This window comes from Gossypium arboreum, chromosome 8, assembly GCF_025698485.1.
Source record: "Gossypium arboreum isolate Shixiya-1 chromosome 8, ASM2569848v2, whole genome shotgun sequence".
NCBI classification, from domain to species: domain Eukaryota; kingdom Viridiplantae; phylum Streptophyta; class Magnoliopsida; order Malvales; family Malvaceae; genus Gossypium; species Gossypium arboreum.
This window is the reverse complement of record NC_069077.1, coordinates 107,156,045-107,161,737: the sequence shown is the minus strand read 5'-3', so window position 1 is coordinate 107,161,737 and position 5,693 is coordinate 107,156,045. Positions and strand designations below refer to the sequence as shown.

The window sequence follows — 5,693 nt, the reverse complement described above, 5'->3', positions numbered from 1 at the left end:
TAAAGCCAAATACAATTCAAATGATACAACAGCTTGTTCAGTTTGAAGGTTTGCAAGACGAAGATCCAAATACCTATTTCACCAATTTCCTAGAAATCTGTGATACTTTCAAAATTAATGGCACCACTGACCATGCCATTCGCTTACGTTTATTTCTTTTCTTGTTAAGGAACAAAGCTAAATAGTGGTTGAACTCTTTACTATGAGGTTCCATCATCATATAGGCTCAGATGACCAAGAAATTTCTACTGAAGTACTTCTCACTGGCTAAGATAGCCAAGTTGAGGAATGATAGCTCCTCCTCTGTGCAGATCAATTTAGAGACTTTATATGATGCATGGGAGAGATACAATGATTTATTGAGCAGGTGCCCTCACCATGGGTTACCTCTATGGCTATAGGATCAAACCTTCTACAATGGTTTGAAACCTTCAACGAGGCAATTAATCGACGCATTAGCCGGTGGAACTCTGAACAATAAAACACCTAAAGCTGCTTATGAATTTATTGAGGAGATGGCACTGAACAATTATCAGTGGCAAGTCACGAGGATAAAGCCAATGAAAGTAGCTAGTGTTTTCAACTTAGATGCAGTCACCATGTTATCAAATCATGTAGAACTTATAAATAAGAAAATTGGTGGTTTATATGTTTCTACACAGGTATATTCAGTGATGCAATATGATACAAATGGAGAAGGAATGAATAATCTAGAATGTTTACCCTTCACTCGTAGCACAGAGAACGAACAGATCAATTATATGGGTAATAATTCTAGGCCTCAAAATAACCATTATAGTAATAACTATAATGCAGGTTGGAGGAACCATCCCAATTTATCTTGGGGTGGTCAAGGAAATCAAAGAGCACAACCCCTTTTAGGCTTCCAACAATAACCTTATCAGTAAGGGAAAAACCTGAACCTTGAGGAGATGTTGACAAAGTTTATCTCAGTGCTAGAAACATGTTTTTGAAACACTGAGGCAGCACTAAAAAATCAGCAAGCATCGATTCAAGGGATTGAGAACCAAATAGGTCAGCTTGCTAAGTTAATCTTAGAAAGGCCATAAGGTAGTTTACCTAGCAATATCGAAACTAACCCAAGAGAGTAGCTTCATGATATTACTGTGTGAGATGAAGAAGGCTTAGTTGAAATTGAACCAAAATCGAGGCAAGAAATCGTGGTGAATAATGATAAGGTTGAGGTAAGCCAAAAAAAAAAAAAACAAGCCGATTGCCAAGGAATATAAACCTTAAGTTCTATATCCTAATGTGACGAAGAGAAAGCACACGAATGAAAAATTTGGTAAATTTCTTAAACTCTTGAAAAAATTACATATTAACTTACCATTTATTTAAGCTCTTTCGCAGATGCCTAATTATGCCAATTTTTTAAAGGAGCTGTTGGCAAACAAACGAAAGTTAGATGATTCATCGACTGTAGAACTCAATGCAGTTTGCTCGGCCATATTACAAAATAAACTACCTAACAAACTGAAAGATCCAGGGAGTTTTACTATTCCTTGTTTAATTGGTAGTTTAAACATTGATAATGTTTTAGCTGATTCAAGGCTACTATAAATGTCATGCCCTATAAAATGTTTAAACAATTAAGCCTTAGGAAACCCAAACAAACTAGGATGAGTATTCAACTGGCAGATAGAACCAGTAGATATCCTAGGGGTGTTATTGAGGATGTGCCTGTAAAAATTGATAAATTCATATTTCCCGTTGACTTTGATGTGTTAGACATGGATGGGGGTAGTGAGGTAACCTTGATTTTAGGATGGCCCTTTTTAGCAACTGCTAGAATTATAATTGATGTTGGTAAGGGTAAAGTAGTACTTCATGTAGGTGACGAAACAATTACTCTCCAAGCACATGATTCTGTGAGAGACTTTAGTAATCGAGATGATTTTATATGTTTTGTTAACGTGAGTAACCATGTGGCTCAACCTTCTTTGTAGGAAATCCCGTGAGAGAACATGATGGAGCCATGTTTCAGTCAATATGACAGAAACAAAATGATTTATGATGAACTAATGTTACAAATCAATGAACTAGATGAATGGTGAACATATGTCAAGGAGACACCGAAAAAGCACGATGAAGTGCCAAAGTGACGCCATGATAAACACATGAATAGAGCGAACAAATTTATGGTTGGGGACAAAGTACTACTAGACAAAATGGATTGACATATTATCCCTTCGGAGCTTAATGCAAACAAATCAAACCCACATACGGTATTGAACATCTTCCTGTACTGTATAGTTGAGGTAACTCATTCTAAATTCGACACATTTAAGGTAAACATGTAACACCCCAGATTTTGGGGTCATAAGATTTAAGGATTGTAGTAAAGGTCAGTGAGTAGGTTGAACAATTAGGTTAGTTTTTGCGTTTTAGTGTTAGAATGGGCCTATTGTGGTTGTGTGTTAGTGTACTTTTGGGACCTAGGTTCGAGTCCTCATGTGTGTGATTTGGGGAAATAATTTTAGTTTAGATTTTTTTAAGTTTAAAAAACTTATTTTGTTTTTGGAAAAATAGGAGAGATTTTTGAAACTTTCCAAGTCTGTTTCACGTTCTTTTATTTTCTCTTCCACTTTCTCATATAAGTTTTTTTCTTTTGTTTACTCTTCTTTGGGATTTCAAAAATTTGATGTTTTCTCTTCTATTGAATTCTCCTCTTTAATTTTTTTTTTAAAATTGTTGGGATCCATTGGACTTCATTGTTTGGTGTTCGAGTAGTTCAAGGAATCGAGGAGAGCTAAGTAGTGTTATTTGATTTTTGTAGGGAAGTTTTGGGTTATTCATTTGTGTTAGTTTAGTATGATGATAATGTTGGCATGTTTGTGTAAAAAAGTTTTGAGAATTGTGTTGAGGAGGCGAATTGGTCGGGTTCTGGTGCTTAAGAATCTATTTTAAAGTGTGTTTTCAAACCAGTAGTAATTCGAGATTTTTTTGTGGCTACTAATTCATGACTTTCTAGTCATTTGGTGGTTTCATGACCACACGGGTGGCCATGCAGGCGTATGCCACACAGGGCGATTCACACGGCCGTGTGGAATTAGAGATTAGGGTTTTGGGGTTATTTTGGTACCACACGGTCGTGTGGCTGATTTGGGGATCTTTAGTTGAATTTCACATGGGCGTGTGTTTTAGACACACGACTGTGTTTTGTGGGCACACGGGCATGTGAGACTTTCACACGACTATGTCTACCCTGCACCTTATCTTAGCACAAATGGATAGAGAGTTACACGGGCTGTCCACACGACCATGTTCCCCAGACACACGGGCATGTGTCATCTTCACACGGCTGTGTGTCTCATTTCACATGGGTGTATGCCCTTCCCCATGGGCATGTTGACCTCCACACGGCCTAGGCATTTCCATGTGGCCGTGTAGCCCTATTTTTCCAATTTTTGTACTGTGTGTATTTTTGATCTGATTGTGTTACTATGTGTTCTGACCCTTGGCTAGGTCTTAGTAAGGGTGGTCGAACGATACGCTTGATTGTTATTTGATGTTACGTTATAATTGGGTTTAATTCTGGGTAATTGAATGTGTGCATTTTTTATTCCCGATTCTGTTTTTGTATGACTATTTACAAATGATGTGCATTTTGCCTTTGCATCAATCTTTTTAGGTTTGGTTGCGAAGGGAAGGGAGTCTGATCTGTTTTCGCAGTCTCAACTGCAATACCTCTGTATAGCGATTTATTGCATAGTACAACATATAAGTCAGTTCTACTGTATATTAATATTTGAGTGGCTCAGTCCACATATGTGGTATGTATGGTTGGATGGGCCTTTCGAGGTCCTATGTGGTGTGTATGGTTGAATGGGCTTAAATAGCTCATATATGGTGTGTATGGTGGTCAGAGAGACGTTTGGCTAAATAGGTGGGTTTTTATTACTTGTTGTATCCATACGAATCTAGTTAGTTGACTTAACATATATATATACATGGTTAATTATGCGAGTACTGAGATATTGATGAATATGTGTTTGCTTCTGTGGTTGTGAATTCTGCTTACTTATTTATGATCTGAGGTTTGAGTTGTGTCGCTCTGGTTTTTTCTTTTAGTTGTGTTTCTAACTCACACTGAGCTTGTGTAGCTCACCCCTTTAGTTTTCCCCTTTTCAAGTACCTTCATTTTCTATAACTGTACTTGGCATGCCGAATGTTTCGAAGTGATACGTTTTAAGCCGGGTTAAGAAAATAGCTTTTCAACTTTTTTAAATTTGTGAACTGTTTTGGACTGTAAACATCTATAAGGACTGTGGTACAATCTAATTTTGGATTTTCGTAAATAGTTTTTGTTTTGAATTCTAGAAATTGCGGAACTTTAATTTCGAATGCTTTTGACGTAACTTGAATTCTTTGTTATGAATCCTAAAAGGGCTAAACGGTTTATTTCAATTTTAGCAAACTGTGTTCGTATAGGATGTTAACAACTCGTTTTGTAAAATTGTTTCAGATCACCTCGGTGATCAATGTAACCTCTGGGATTCAGTCAAGCCTTCTAGGTCGAGTTTTGGGGTGTTAAATTTAGTTGTATCAGAGCTAGGTTTGTAAAAACTCGGCCTGTATGTTACGTATCCATGTGCACACGAGATTATTTTAAATATATATATATATTTATAAACTGTACCACAGTGTTTCGAAGTGATTGGTGTTTTGGAAAAAGTTTTTGTGAAAATGAGATGTTCAAGACTCCAACGCCGGTCTGTACGAAATTTAGGAAATTGTAAGATCAATTCTGTAATTTGCATATTGTAGACCTATTAAGTGATTAGTTCGAAGATTGTTATGGATTCTTGCATTAAGCTTGATCGTAAGGATCTGGTGCGACTCTCAAGGAGTCATCTGTTTCTCTAGGGCATGTGCCTGTTCAGGAATCAGTGGTCAATGTGATTCCGCCATCTTCAGGTAGCGATAACTCGGAGGTTGGTACTGAGGCGTTGATTAGGGTAGTGAAAGAGGTTCCAAAGAAGGTGTTCGAGGCTAGCATAGAAAAGAATAGAGAGACGGTTCAGGGTAGGTGTGTCGATTGTGGGAAGTAAAGAGATTGTAGTCCTTCGAGTTTGGAGCCTCTGTCTGTGAAACGTGGGAGAACGCAATTAAGTGTCAATAGCGGTAATGTTAAAGGTTCAGGTGGTGGCGCGGATGTTCTGCCTTGTGGGCATTGTAAGAAGTGTCATTTGGATAATTCTTGGAAAAATGCGAGAGCATGCCTCAGATGCGGATCCACAGAGCATTGAATTAGGGAATGTCCTCAACGACATTGACACAAGTATGGTGGTGTGTTATTGTTGGTTCAGTAATGGTTGAGAATATTTCGACTTCCTAATTATGGCATAGTATTTGTCTGTGTGATGGTTACAAATATGTATTTGCTTCAGTGGCTAAGTGTTCGGATTGTGTGTTTGAGGTCTTGGGTTCAAGTCCCACTCTTGGAGAATGTGTGTGAGATTTTAAAGTCTAGTACCGTAGTGCTTTGGGATTAGAGTGCGCAACGGGAGCGTAGTGGTTAACTTGTGTTAGACCACTGTTCTATTAGTGGGAAATTTCGGGGACAAAACATTTTTAGGAGTGAGTTGTAACACCCCAGATTTTAAGGTTAGAAGATTTGAGGATTGTAGTAAGGGTCAATGAGTAGGTCAAAAAATTAGGTTAGTTTCTGC

At 37.8% G+C, this 5,693-nt stretch overlaps 1 non-coding gene across 1 annotated transcript; it reads right to left on the bottom strand.

Annotated features, from left to right (window-relative positions):
* Nucleotides 1-278: 278 nt before the first annotated feature.
* LOC128280297 (small nucleolar RNA R71) lies at nt 279-385 on the bottom strand. The gene has a single exon (XR_008270477.1). It is a non-coding gene; the product is annotated as a small nucleolar RNA R71 (small nucleolar RNA).
* Nucleotides 386-5,693: the final 5,308 nt, after the last annotated feature.